The following is a 14812-nucleotide window of genomic DNA, read 5'->3' as shown; positions in this document are numbered from 1 at the left end:
AAAGCGTCTGCTAAATGGCATATTATATTATTATTATTATTATATTATTATATTATATATGTGTTATTTCATAGTTTTGATGTATTCACTATTATTCTACAATGTAGAAAATAGTAAAAATAAAGAAAAACCCTTGAATGAGTAGGTGTTATAAAACTCTTGACCGGTAGTGTATATTATTTGAGACCGTAGATAGGAGCCTTAGAAATTGTGGCGATGGCCAGATATGTCGAGGTATATGAAGCAGTGAAACAATCAGCTTTGGAGTAATGGAATAGTGGTTAAAGCCAATACTGTTGGGGAAGCTGAAATGTGGGAAAGTTGGCTAGATCAGTAGATGTTATTTGGAGTATATATGACATTGGGTGTGAAGTAAAGGGCAATGCCAATGTCGTTGAGATTATGGAACAGAGTGGTACATTAACCCAAATAGGATGTTATCGGTCTCTCTATGAATCATCAGGGTGGGAGGCTGTACCACCATCGTTAGCAATGTCCCCTCTCAAATGTCCAGAGCCTTATCTCCAGAATCCACTAACCCTTAGCTGGCCTCTACCAAGCCATCCTAACCCTGACTGTGTGACCAAAATGGCACAGAGTCAGTGAAGCTAGGATTTACCACCTAACCTGCTCTACACAGTGACCTCTGAACTCTGGTATACAAGTCAAGTGTTATCTTAAAATCTTAAAAGATCTGTAAAATCTGCCAGTTTTATGAACTGATCTCAGTCAGAGTACCAGTGTGATATGTCACCTCTATTAATCTCTTGCTCTCATTTCTCCTTTTTGCGTTATTCTTTCATCTGTTTTCATTGTTCTGCCCCTCATCATTTGTGTTCAAGGATATTCTGGGAAAATTGTCAAAGTTCCTAGAACAAGTAGAACCTTGTAGTTGGTAGTACCTTGTAGTTGGTAGAACCTTGTATTTGGTAGAACCTTGTAGTTGGTAAAACCATGTAGTTGGTATTACCTTGTAGTTGGTAGAACCTTGTAGTTGGTAAAACCATGTAGTTGGTAGAACCTTGTAGTTGGTAGAACCATGTACATTTACATTTACATTTTAGTCATTTAGCAGACGCTCTTATCCAGAGCGACTTACAGTTAGTGAATACATATTTTTTATACTGGCCCCCCGTGGGAATCGAACCCACAACCCTGGCGTTGCAAACGCCATGCTCTATCAACTGAGCTACATCCCTGCCGGCCATTCCCTCCCCTACCCTGGACGAAGCTGGGCCAATTGTGCGCCGCCCATGAGTCTCCCGGTCGCGGCCGGCTGCGACAGAGCCTGGATTCGAACCAGGATCTCTAGTGGCACAGTTAGCACTGCGATGCAGTGCCTTAGACCACTGCGCCACTCAGGAGTCACCAACTTGTAGTTGGTAAAACCATGTAGTTGGTAGAACCTTGTAGTTGGTAAAACCATGTAGTTGGTAGTACCTTGTAGTTGGTAGAACCTTGTAGTTGGTAGTACCTTGTAGTTGGTAGAACCTTGTAGTTGGTAGAACCATGTAGTTGGTAGAACCTTGTAGTTGGTAGAACCTTGTAGTTGGTTGTACCTTTTAGTTGGTAGTACCTTGTAGTTGGTAAAACCATGTAGTTGGTAGAACCTTGTAGTTGGTAGAACCTTGTAGTTGGTAGTACCTTTTAGTTGGTAGTACCTTTTAGTTGGTAGAACCATGTAGTTGGTAAAACCATGTAGTTGGTAGAACCTTGTAGTTGGTAGAACCTTGTAGTTGGTAGTACCTTGTAGTTGGTAGAACCATGTAGTTGGTAGAACCATGTAGTTGGTAGAACCATGTAGTTGGTAGAACCTTGTAGTTGGTAGTACCTTGTAGTTGGTAGAACCTTGTAGTTGGTAAAACCATGTAGTTGGTAGAACCTTGTAGTTGGTAGTACATTTTAGTTGGTAGTACCTTTTTAGTTGGTAAAACCATGTAGTTGGTAGAACCTTGTAGTTGGTAAAACCATGTAGTTGGTAAAACCTTTTAGTTGGTAGAACCTTGTAGTTGGTAGAGCCTTGTAGTTGGTAAAACCATGTAGTTGGTAGAACCTTGTAGTTGGTAGAACCATGTAGTTGGTAGAACCTTGTAGTTGGTAAAACCATGTAGTTGGTAGAGACTTGTAGTTGGTAGAACCTTGTAGTTGGTAGAACCTTGTAGTTGGTAGAACCTTGTAGTTGGTAAAACCATGTAGTTGGTAGAACCTTGTAGTTGGTAGAACCTTGTAGTTGGTAGTATCTTTTAGTTGGTAGAACCTTGTAGTTGGTAAAACCATGTAGTTGGTAGAACCTTGTAGTTGGTAAAACCATGTAGTTGGTAGAACCTTGTAGTTGGTAGAACCTTGTAGTTGGTAGTACCTTGTAGTTGGTAGAACCATGTAGTTGGTAAAACCATGTAGTTGGTAGTACATTTTAGTTGGTAGAACCTTGTAGTTGGTAGAACCTTGTAGTTGGTAGAACCATGTAGTTGGTAGAACCTTGTAGTTGGTAGGACCTTGTAGTTGGTAGAACCTTGTAGTTGGTAGAACCTTGTAGTTGGTAGAACCATGTAGTTGGTAGAACCATGTAGTTGGTAGAACCTTGTAGTTGGTATTACCTTGTAGTTGGTAGAACCATGTAGTTGGTAGAACCATGTAGTTGGTAAAACCATGTAGTTGGTAGAACCTTGTAGTTGGTAGTACCTTGTAGTTGGTAGAACCTTGTAGTTGGTAGAACCATGTAGTTGGTAGAACCTTGTAGTTGGTAGAACCTTGTAGTTGGTAGAACCTTGTAGTTGGTAGAACCATGTAGTTGGTAGAACCATGTAGTTGGTAAAACCATGTAGTTGGTAGAACCTTGTAGTTGGTAGAACCATGTAGTTGGTAGAACCTTGTAGTTGGTAAAACCATGTAGTTGGTAGAACCTTGTAGTTGGTAGAACCATGTAGTTGGTAGAACCTTGTAGTTGGTAAAACCATGTAGTTGGTAGAGACTTGTAGTTGGTAGAACCTTGTAGTTGGTAGAACCTTGTAGTTGGTAGTACCTTGTAGTTGGTAAAACCATGTAGTTGGTAGAACCTTGTAGTTGGTAGAACCTTGTAGTTGGTAGTATCTTTTAGTTGGTAGAACCTTTTAGTTGGTAGAACCTTTTAGTTGGTAGAACCTTGTAGTTGGTAAAACCATGTAGTTGGTAGAACCTTGTGGTTGGTAAAACCATGTAGTTGGTAGAACCTTGTAGTTGGTAGAACCTTGTAGTTGGTAGTACCTTGTAGTTGGTAAAACCATGTAGTTGGTAGTACATTTTAGTTGGTAGAACCTTGTAGTTGGTAGAACCTTGTAGTTGGTAGAACCATGTAGTTGGTAGAACCTTGTAGTTGGTAGAACCTTGTAGTTGGTAGAACCATGTAGTTGGTAGAACCTTGTAGTTGGTAGAACCTTGTAGTTGGTAGAACCATGTAGTTGGTAGAACCTTGTAGTTGGTAGAACCTTGTAGTTGGTATTACCTTGTAGTTGGTAGAACCTTGTAGTTGGTAGAACCATGTAGTTGGTAAAACCATGTAGTTGGTAGAACCTTGTAGTTGGTAGAACATTGTAGTTGGTAGAACATTGTAGTTGGTAGTACCTTGTAGTTGGTAGAACCTTGTAGTTGGTAGTACCTTGTAGTTGGTAGTACCTTGTAGTTGGTAGAACCTTGTAGTTGGTAGAACCATGTAGTTGGTAGAACCTTGTAGTTGGTAAAACCATGTAGTTGGTAAAACCATGTAGTTGGTAGAACCTTGTAGTTGGTAGAACCTTGTAGTTGGTAGTACCTTGTAGTTGGTAGAACCTTTTAGTTGGTAGTACCTTGTAGTTGGTAGAACCTTGTAGTTGGTAGAACCTTGTAGTTGGTAGAACCATGTAGTTGATAGAACCTTGTAGTTGGTAAAACCATGTAGTTGGTAGAACCTTGTAGTTGGTAGAACCTTGTAGTTGGTAGTACCTTGTAGTTGGTAGAACCTTGTAGTTGGTAGAACCATATAGTTGGTAAAACCATGTAGTTGGTAGAACCTTGTAGTTTGTAGAACCATGTAGTTGGTAGAACCTTGTAGTTGGTAGAACCTTGTAGTTGGTAGTGTAGAACCTTGTAGTTGGTAGAACCTTGTCAGAAGTCTTTTGAGCTTCACTTCCTGTGCCCTAACCTTACATGGGGGACCAGAGATGAGTGCATTTAGACTACCTTTAGAACAAAGTGCCAGTTTACCACCCCTGTGTCAGGGTCCAACGCTTTGGCACAAGATGACAAAGATTGGAAAGGTTGTGCTCAAAGGGTCATTCCACCTCACCACAAAACTACCGTGACAAGCATGAGTTCATACAGAACTTTCTTATCTCTTAAATATCTCATTGCATGTGCACTGCCTTCCAAAAACATAAAGCTAAACGGCCGTGGATCTAACAACAGCAGCATATTAAAAGAGATACCAGACTCACCAACTTAGCGCTCAGCTCTCAACCTCTCTCCACCTCTCTCTCTCTCTCTCTCTCCAATCGCTCTCTTTCTCTTTCTCTCGATCCCCCTCTCGCTTTCTCGCTCTCTTTCTCGCTCTCGCTCTCCTCCTGTGTCTGGCAGAGAACAGGAGGGCACATTCCCCTGCCATGTTCTGATGGATCCGTCTCATTAACAGCTTTGTGGGCGTGGAGGGCTATATGAGCTGCGCAGATAATGTGTGTCAGCCACTCAGCCGCTCAACCTGCACAACCTCTACTACCGCATACAGAGGAACAGGCCAGAGTGTGTGTGGTATGCCTAACGTGGAGTTTCTTTTAAATAACACCTCTCAAACAGGTGGTGCAGCTAGTTGTTTTGACCAGAATAATTATGTAATGTCATAATGCAGCTGCAGCCTTGAAAATGTTTCGGGGAACAATTTTTTTTCCAGGTAAGTTGACTGAGAACACATTCTCATTTACAGCAACAACCTGGGGAATAGTTACAGGGGTTGAATGAGCCAATTAGAAGCTGGGGATGATTAGGTGGCCAAGATGGGAATTTAGCCAGGACACCAGGGTAAACACCCCTACGATAACTGCCACGGGATCTTTAGTGACCGCAGAGAGTCAGGACACCTGTTTATTGTCCCATCTGAAAGACAGGACCCTACACAGGGCAATGTCCCTAATCACTGCCTTGGGATATTTTTTAGAGCAGAGGAAAGAGTGCCTCCTACTGGCCCTCCAACACCACTTCCAGCAGCATCTGGTCTCCCATCCAGGGACTGACTAGGACCAACCCTACTTAGCTTCAGAGCCGAGCCAAGCCAGCAGTGGGATGCAGTATGCTGCTGGCTAGTATTGAAAACTATGTTTTGGTGCCTCAGAAGGCACAATGCTTCAAAAGACATGACGTCATGACAATTGTGGGATACAATGTAACCTAAAAGTACCTGTGGTTTGGTGTTGCTCCAAGTTATTGTTATTCAGAGCCATTTACAATCAGTGCAGTCATCTAAAGGAGGTACAACACCCACATAGATCACAAGTGTTGCTCTGTGAACCAGCAAGGTCTGTACTAGGGCCAGTCATATTGAAATGTGTTGTCATGACGACCGATAAGATGAATGGCACAGACCCACAACATTATAGGCTTATTTAAATATGTGGAGACTCCTGATGAACTGCAAATGACATCATTACATAAGATAAATTCAAATCTGGACCTCGAAGCCAGTTCCACTGCTGATTTTCATTATTCCCCTCTAATCAGGGACTGACTTAGACCTGGGACACCTGGTGGGTCCTATTAATTAACAGGTAGAACAGAAAACCAGTAGTGATCTGGACCTCCAGGCTCTGATTGGGATACCCCTGGCATATTCTATAGGTCACATATCCTAGTTCCAGCGCTTTTGATAAAGGCAGCAGATAACCATTAAACCACCTAGCAGATAACCATTAAAGCCAAGTTGAAACCTCATCTAAATACTTTATTATGCCTTCGGGCCCAGTCTGGCACCTACGGGCCCCCTGGGGAGACTAGCGCCTACGGGCCCCTGGGGAGACTGTTGTCTACGGGCCCCTTAGGGAGACTAGCGCCTACGGGCCCCTGGGGAGACTGGCGCCTACGGGCCCCCTGGGGAGACTGGCGCCTACGGGCCCCCTGGGGAGACTGGCGCCTACGGGCCCCCTGGGGAGACTGGCGCCTACGGGCCCCTGGGGAGACTGGCGCCTACGGGCCCCCTGGGGAGACTGGCGCCTACGAGGCCCCCTGGGGAGACTGGCGCCTACGGGCCTGCATGGCTGGTGCTCTCAGTCCCAGGAGTGGCTATAGTGTACAGGCTCTACACCTCATCGAGGCTGCACGTTACCGCCTCTTATTTTTATAGCAGGCTGGAATGACGTCTGGTGTCGCTGTCTGGTAGCAGGCTGGAATTACGTCTAGTGTCGCTGTCTGGTAGCAGGCTGGAATTACGTCTAGTGTCGTTGACTGGTAGCAGGCTGGAATTACGTCTAGTGTCGTTGTCTGGTAGCAGGCTGGAATGACGTCTAGTGTCGTTGTCTGGTAGCAGGCTGGAATGACGTCTAGTGTCGTTGACTGGTAGCAGGCTGGAATGACGTCTGGTGTCGCTGTCTGGTAGCAGGCTGGAATGACGTCTAGTGTCGTTGTCTGGTAGCAGGCTGGAATTACGTCTAGTGTCGCTGTCTGGTAGCAGGCTGGAATGACGTCTAGTGTCGTTGTCTGGTAGCAGGCTGGAATGACGTCTGGTGTCATTGTCTGGTAGCAGGCTGGAATGTCAGGGATGACAATGATCCCAAACACACCGCCCGGGCAACGAAGGAGGGGCTTCGTAAGAAGCATTTCAAGGTCCTGGAGTGGCCTAGCCAGTCTCCAGATCTCAACCCCATAGAAAATCTTTGGAGGGAGTTGAAAGTCCGTGTTGCCCAGCAACAGCCCCAAAACATCACTGCTCTAGAGGAGATCTGCATGGAGGAATGGGCCAAAATACCAGCAACAGTGTGTGAAAACCTTGTGAAGACTTACAGAAAACGTTTGACCTGTGTCATTGCCAACAAAGGGTATATAACAAAGTATTGAGAAACTTTTGTTATTGACCAAATACTTATTTTCCACCATAATTTGCAAATAAATTCATAAAAAATCCTACAATGTGATTTTCTGGAAAAAATAATCTCATTTTGTCTGTCATAGTTGACGTGTACCTATGATGAAAATAACAGGCCTCTCATCTTTTTAAGTGGGAGAATTTGCACAATTGGTGGCTGACTAAATACTTTTTTTCCCCACTGTATATACTGAGATCATGTGACAGATCATGTGACACTTAGATTGCACACAGGTGGACTTTATTTAACTAATTATGTGACTTCTGAAGGTAATTGGTTGCACCATATCTTATTTAGGGGCTTCATAGCAAAGGGGGTGAATACATATGCATGCACCACTTTTCCGTTATTTATTTTGTATAATTTTTTGAAACAAGTTAATTTTTTCATTTCACTTTACCAATTTGGACTATTTTGTGTATGTCCATTACATGAAATCCAAATAAAAATCAATTTAAATTACAGGTTGGAAAATAGGAAAAATGGCAAGGGGGATGAATACTTTTGCAAGGCACTGTACCTCTGTCTCTCTGTATCTCTCTCTCTCTCTCCCACTCTCTCCCACTCTCTGTCTCTCTCTCTGTCAATTCAATTGAATGTGCTTTATTGGCATGACGTAACAATGTACATATTGCCAAAGCTTACTTCGGATATTTACAATATTAACATTAATTAAAATAATAATAATCAATATTGTCAACGGGAGAACAGTAACAACAATAACCAAAATAACCATTGAACAATAACAATATAGAGGACATGTGCAGGTTGGTTGGTTTTTCGAACACTGTCCCTCATCTTATGGCAGGCAGCAATGAAGTGTGCTGCCAACCCACAGCTCTCTGCGTCCTCCATCAACAGGACGGGTAGCCTATTCTCATCAGAGAGGTCTTTGAAACCTTGAAAAACGGTTTCAAATTTGGGGAAATTACACTCTAATTGTTTATATTTTTGACACTTTGTCAGGAAATGCAGCTCTGTCTCAGGTTCTGCTGTGGTGCAGTGGTTGCACAGCCTTTCCTCTACAGGGAGCCAGGTTTTCCTGTGTCTACCCTTCTCAATGGCAAGGCTGTGCTCACTGAGCCTGTACTTTGTCAAGGTTTTTCTAAGGTTTTGATCAGTGACCATGGTCAAATAGTTAGCCACGGTGTACTGTCGATTTAGGGCCAGATAGCACTGCATTTTACTTTGTGCTTGTTTTTCCCAATAAGCAATGTAGTTTTGTTTTGACTGTGTTGTAATTTGGTTTATTCTGATTGATTGGATGTTCTGGTCCTGAGGCGTCAGTGTGTTAGTAGAACAGGTTTGTGAACTCAGCCCCTGGACCAGCTGGATGAGGGGACTATTTTCTTTGCTCAGCTCTTGGCATTGCAGGGCTTGGTAATGATATGAGAGGGGGTCACTGTATTTTAAATGTTTCCAAAACCTAATTACTCTTTTTTGAGTTTTTATTATTAGTGGATATTGACCTAATTCTGCCCTGCATGCATTGTTTGTAGTTTTCCTCTGGACATGTAGGAGAATCTTACAGAACTCTGCATGCAGGGTTTCAATGGGGTGTTTGTCCCATTTGGTGAAATTTTGTTTTGCAAGTGGAACCATGACCTCGCTGCCATAAAGTGCAATTGGTTCAATGACACATTCAATTAGTTTTAGCCAAATTTTAATAGGTATTTCAATTTGAATTTAATGGGGTAGAATGCCCTGCGTGCTTTCTCTCTCAGTTCATTCATTGCATCATTAAGGTGTCCAGTTGAGCTTATTTTTAAACCTAAGTAATTGTAGTGTGTGCAGTACTCTATATATTTTGTACCAATTGAGAACTTTGGTCTCATTCCCTGAGATCTGGATCTTCTCTGGAAAATCATTATTTTAGTCTTTTTGGGGTTTACTGCCAGGGCCCAGGTCTGGTAGTACTGCTCTAGCAGGTCCAGGCTCTACTGTAGGCCATGTGCTGTGGGTGACAGCAGGCATAGGTCATCTGCGAAGAGCAGACATTTAACCTCTGAATTGTGGAGACTAACACCAGGGGCTGAGGATTTTTCTAGAATAGTGGCCAATTCGTTGATGTAAAAATTGAAGAGTGCAGGGCTCAGACTGTCTCTCTCTCTCTCTGTCTCTCTCTCTATCTCTCTTTCTGTCTCTCTCTCTATCACTCTTTCTGTCTCTCTCTCTCTCTCTTTCTGTCTCTATCTCTGTCTCAGTCTCTCTCTCTGTCTCTCTCTGTCTCGCTCTGTCTCGCTCTGTCTCTCTCTCTGTGTCTCTCTCTCTCTCTCTCTCTCTCTCTCTCTCTCTCTCTCTCTCTCTCTCTCTCTCTCTCTCTCTCTCTCTCTCTCTCTCTCTCTCTCTCTATCTCTCTCTCTCTCGGTCTCTCACACCCTGATTCTTAACCTCTCTCTCTCTTTCTCTCCCCCTCCCCTCCTCATTGGGTGGGGAGCGTCTGTAAAGCCTACAGGGAGAGGTGCGAAATGAGATAATCTGTAAATAACTAGGTAAGATACTCAAGTGAGAGAGTGGTGTGGAGCCTTCTTCTCTTTCCTTCCTCATATAACTCCTCAGAACAACTCGGCAGAACCGTCTTTGTTTCGGTGATGGTCTCCTCATTGCTGTGTTATCTGGTGATCACAGACAGAGCTACGTTAGCAATGTGATGACTTGGTCACCTGAGGGATCACTGACCCGCCGGCAGGGCAACGCTTTTGTTGACTGTCGCCATGGCAGCGGCAGGGTGGATTTTAAACACCTGGGCCACAGACAGACGGGAAATGGGGCGGGAGTGCAAAGAGCATGTTTCCACCTCCACAAGGCCTCACGCTGAGTATTTATACACGCACTTACTCTCTGAAAATATCAGGAATGAGGTCATGAGTGACCTTTTATGTTGTGATATTGTAATATTCTAGAACCATAGCTGTATTCTGAAGCAGTTTGTCATTGCTTTTATTGTCAGTGTTCCTTCTATACCTTTTAATAAACTACTCTATGTGCAGTATATAGGTCTAACCTTCTAGACTATTCTGTGTACAGTATCTAGGTCTAATATTCTAGACTATTCTGTGTACAGTATCTAGGTCTAACCTTCTAGACTATTCTGTGTACAGTATCTAGGTCTAACCTTCTAGACTACTCTATGTACAGTATCTAGGTCTAACGTCATGTCCCCAAACACATCAGAAAAGAGATGAAAATGGCCACTATTTGGGGGCACTACACGACACGGCTCTACACTATACGACTACACAACAGTAAACTACACTACACTACACTACACTACACTACACTACACTACACTACACACCACACTACAACACACAACACTACACATAACACCACACAACACTAACACTACACACTACACTACACTACACTACACCAGTACACAATTACACTACACTACACTACTCTACTCTACTCTACTCTACTCTACTCTACTCTACTCTACTCTACACCATATGACACGACACCAGTACACGACTACACTACAGTAAACTACACTCGACCCAACACGTAAGCTACACTACTTGACTCTACATGATACTGCTCCACACCACACCACACCACACCACACTACAAATGTGACCACGGTGCTTTCCTCCTCACTGTACGTCAGTGTGTCCCCAAATAGAGCCGACAATGAGAGCCGAAGCCAAAGGCCCTTATTGCCATTATTAAAGGGATAGTTCACATTTTTTGTACGTTTCACTCATATTCGACATCCCTAGGGTGTGGTTGTTTCATCCAAAATGTTTTTTAATTCGTTATCCGGTTATCTTTTCCCATGCTTTCAAATGCACCGCTAAATGATATGTCCACTAGGAATTGCTACATTCTCCAAAAATGCTAGCCAGGAGATTCTGGGCGTTGCTGAATAAAAAGCTAACGAATTCAAAAAAAGGTTTGGAGGAAATGACGACACCTTAGGGAATTCGAAAATAAGCTAAAACTTGTGGGGGGTAAAAAACTAAAATTAATTAGAAAAGTGAACTATCCCTTTAAGACCCTTATTCCAGAGTGGCAACTCTCAGGAGACCCAGAGTGATAATAATGTCCAATGTGCTGAAAAGCCTGACTTCTGGCTGTCACAGCCTTAATTGCCTGGCAGTGTGCCCTTCATAAGTGCCAGTCCTTGAAAGTGTTCTCTTCTTCTCTCACGATGACAGAGTAATTGTCAGAGTCGTAGATGTAGAGGCGATATCTGCATTGTCAGAGTTCTGTACGGCGAAGCGCTGAGGAATTATGCGTGTGCAGATGTTGAGTTTTCACTGTTTGTTCCTAGTGCTTATAAAAATGAAGGATTATGCGGGTCTCCTTGTGCTTTCATAGGTTTAGTTTCAGTGCTACAGTGAGGGAAAAAAGTATTTGATCCCCTGCTGATTTTGTACGTTTGCCCACTGACAAAGAAATGATCAGTCTATAATTTTAATGGTAGGTTTATTTGAACAGTGAGAGACAGAATAACAACAAAAAAATCCAGAAAAAAACGCATGTCAAAAATGTTATAAATTGATTTGCATTTTAATGAGGGAAATAAGTATTTGACCCCCTCTCAATCAGAAAGATTTCTGGCTCCCAGGTGTCTTTTATACAGGTAACGAGCTGAGATTAGGAGCATGCTCTTAAAGGGAATGCTCCTTATCTCAGTTTGTTACCTGTATAAAAGACACCTGTCCACAGAAGCAATCAATCAATCAGATTCCATACTCTCCACCATGGCCAAGACCAAAGAGCTCTCCAAGGATGCCAGGGACAAGATTGTAGACCTACACAAGGCTGGAATGGGCTACAAGACCATTGCCAAGCAGCTTGGTGAGAAGGTGACAACAGTTGGTGCGATTATTCGCAAATGGAAGAAACACAAAAGAACTGTAAATCTCCCTCGGCCTGGGGCTCCATGCAAGATCTCACCTCGTGGAGTTGCAATGATCATGAGAACGGTGAGGAATCAGCCCAGAACTACGCGGGAGGATCTTGTCAATGATCTCAAGGCAGCTGGGACCATAGTCACCAAGAAAACAATTGGTAACACACTACGCCGTGAAGGACTGAAATCCTGCAGCGCCCGCAAGGTCCCCCTTCTCAAGAAAGCACATATACAGGCCCCTCTGAAGTTTGCCAATGAACATCTGAATGATTCAGAGGAGAACTGGGTGAAAGTGTTGTGGTCAGATGAGACCAAAATCGAGCTCTTTGGCATCAACTCAACTCGCCGTGTTTGGAGGAGGAGGAATGCTGCCTATGACCCCAAGAACACCATCCCCACCGTCAAACATGGAGGTGGAAACATTATGCTTTGGGGGTGTTTTTCTTCTAAGGGGACAGGACAACTTCAACGCATCAAAGGGACGATGGACGGGCCATGTACCGTCAAATCTTGGGTGAGAACCTCCTTCCCTCAGCCAGGGCATTGAAAATGGGTCGTGGATGGGTATTCCAGCATGACAATGACCCAAAACACACGGCCAAAGCAACAAAGGAGTGGCTCAAGAAGAAGCACATTAAGGTCCTGGAGTGGCCTAGCCAGTCTCCAGACCTTAATCCCATAGAAAATCTGTGGAGGGAGCTAAAGGTTTGAGTTGCCAAACGTCAGCCTCGAAACCTTAATGACTTGGAGAAGATCTGCAAAGAGAAGTGGAACAAAATCCCTCCTGAGATGTGTGCAAACCTTTAGCCAGATTTCCACAAAATCTGAATTTAATCCATTTTAAATTCAGGCTGCAATACAACAAAATGTGGAAAAGGTCAAGGCATGTGAATACTTACTGAAGGCACTGTATATACTGTACATGCTTGGTGATAACTTTTTCCACATTTTGTTGTATTACAGCCTGAATTTAAAATGGATTAAATTCAGATTTTGTGTCACTGGCTATATGAAAGCTTCACTGGCCTATATAATGTCAAAGTCAAATTATGTTTTTAGAATCTTTTAGAAATTAATTACAAATAAAAAGCTGAATTGTCTTGAGTCAATAAGTATTCAACCCCTTTGTTATGGCAAGCCTAAATAAGTTCAGGAGTAAAGATTTGCTTAACAAGTCAATTAATAAGTTGCATGGACTCACTCTGTGTGCAATAATAGTGTTTAACATAATTTTTTTAATGACTACCTACCTTATCTCTGTACCCCACACACATCTCTGTATGGTCCCTCAGTCGAGCAATGAATTTCAAACACAGATTCAACCACAAAGACTAGGGAGGTTTTCCAATGCCGCACAAAGAAGGGCACCTATTTCAGACATTGAATATCCTTTTGAGCATGGTGAAGTTATTAATTGCACTTTGGATGGTGTATTAATACACCCAGTCACTACAAAGATCCCGGCGTCCTTCCTAACTCAGTTGCCGGAGAGGAAGCAAACCGATCAGGGATTTCACCATGAGGCCAATGATGACTTTAATACAGTTACAGAGTTTAATGGCTGTGACAGGAGAAAACTGAGGATGGATCAACAACATTATAGAGTGAAAAGAAGGAAGCCTGTGCAGAATAAAAATATTCCAAAACAATATTCCAAAAAAAATGCTAAGAAACCTTTTGTCTGGAATACAAAGTGTTATTTTTGGGGCAAATCCAATAAAACACATTACTGAGTACCACTCTCTATATTTTCAATGATAGTGGTGGCTGCATCATGTTATGGGTATGCTTGTAATTATTAAGGACTGAGCAGTTTTTCTGGATAAAAGATTAACTGAATAGAGGTAATCACAGGCTAAATCCTAGAGCAAAATCTGGTTGTCTGCTTTCCACCAGACACTGGGAGATGAATTCACCATTCAGCAGGACAATAACCTAAAACACAAGAGCAAATCTACAATGGAGTTGCTTACCAAGAAGACAGTGAATGTTCCTGAGTGTTCGAGTTACAGTTTTGACTAAAATGTGCTTGAAAATCTATTGGCAAGACCTGAAAATGGTTGTCTAGCAACAATCAAGAACCAAGTTGACAGAGCTTTAAGAATTCTGAGAAGAGTAATGGGCAAATGTTGCACAATCCTGTTGTGGAAAGCTGTTAGAGACTTACCCAGAAAGACTCACAGCTGTAATCGCTGTCAAAGGTGATTCTAACGTATTGACTCAGGGGGTTGAATACTTATCTAATCAAGATATGTTAGTGTTTTATTTTATAATTTTTCCTTCCACTTTGTCATTACAGAGTATTTTGTGTAGTTCGTTGACAAAAAAATGACAATTAAATCCATTTTTATCCCACTTTGTAACACAACAAAATGTGGAAAAGGTCAAGGGGTGTGAATACTTTCTGAAGGCACTGTATGTATGTGTGTATGTCAAATCAAATCAAATCAAATTTTATTGGTCACATGCGCCGAATACAACAGGTGCAGACATTACAGTGAAATGCTTACTTACAGCCCTTAACCAACAGTGCATTTATTTTAAACAAAAAAGTAAGAATAAAACAACAACAAAAAAGTGTTGAGAAAAAAAGAGCAGAAGTAAAATAAAGTGACAGTAGGGAGGCTATATATACAGTAAAATAAAGTGACAGTAGGGAGGCTATATATACAGGGGGGTACCGTTGCATAGTCAATGTGCGGGTCACCGGCTAGTTGAGGTAGTTGAGGTAATATGTACATGTGGGTAGAGTTAAAGTGACTATGCATAAATACTTAACAGAGTAGCAGCAGCGTAAAAAGGATGGGGTGGGGGGGCAGTGCAAATAGTCCGGGTAGCCATGATTAGCTGTTCAGGAGTCTTATGGCTTGGG

At 42.6% G+C, this 14812-nt stretch overlaps 1 protein-coding gene across 2 annotated transcripts in view; it reads left to right on the top strand.

Annotated features, from left to right (window-relative positions):
- The window catches only part of LOC311148988 (pleckstrin homology domain-containing family A member 7-like), a 168231-nt gene that overhangs the window by 79342 nt on the left and 74077 nt on the right, over positions 1-14812 (top strand). The window lies entirely within an intron of this gene.

Source organism: Coregonus lavaretus, assembly GCF_964263955.1.
Source record: "Coregonus lavaretus genome assembly, chromosome: 21".
In the NCBI taxonomy this organism is placed as follows: Eukaryota; Metazoa; Chordata; class Actinopteri; order Salmoniformes; family Salmonidae; genus Coregonus; species Coregonus lavaretus.
The sequence above is the reverse complement of the archived record's forward strand: the minus strand, read 5'-3'. Positions and strand labels throughout refer to the sequence as shown.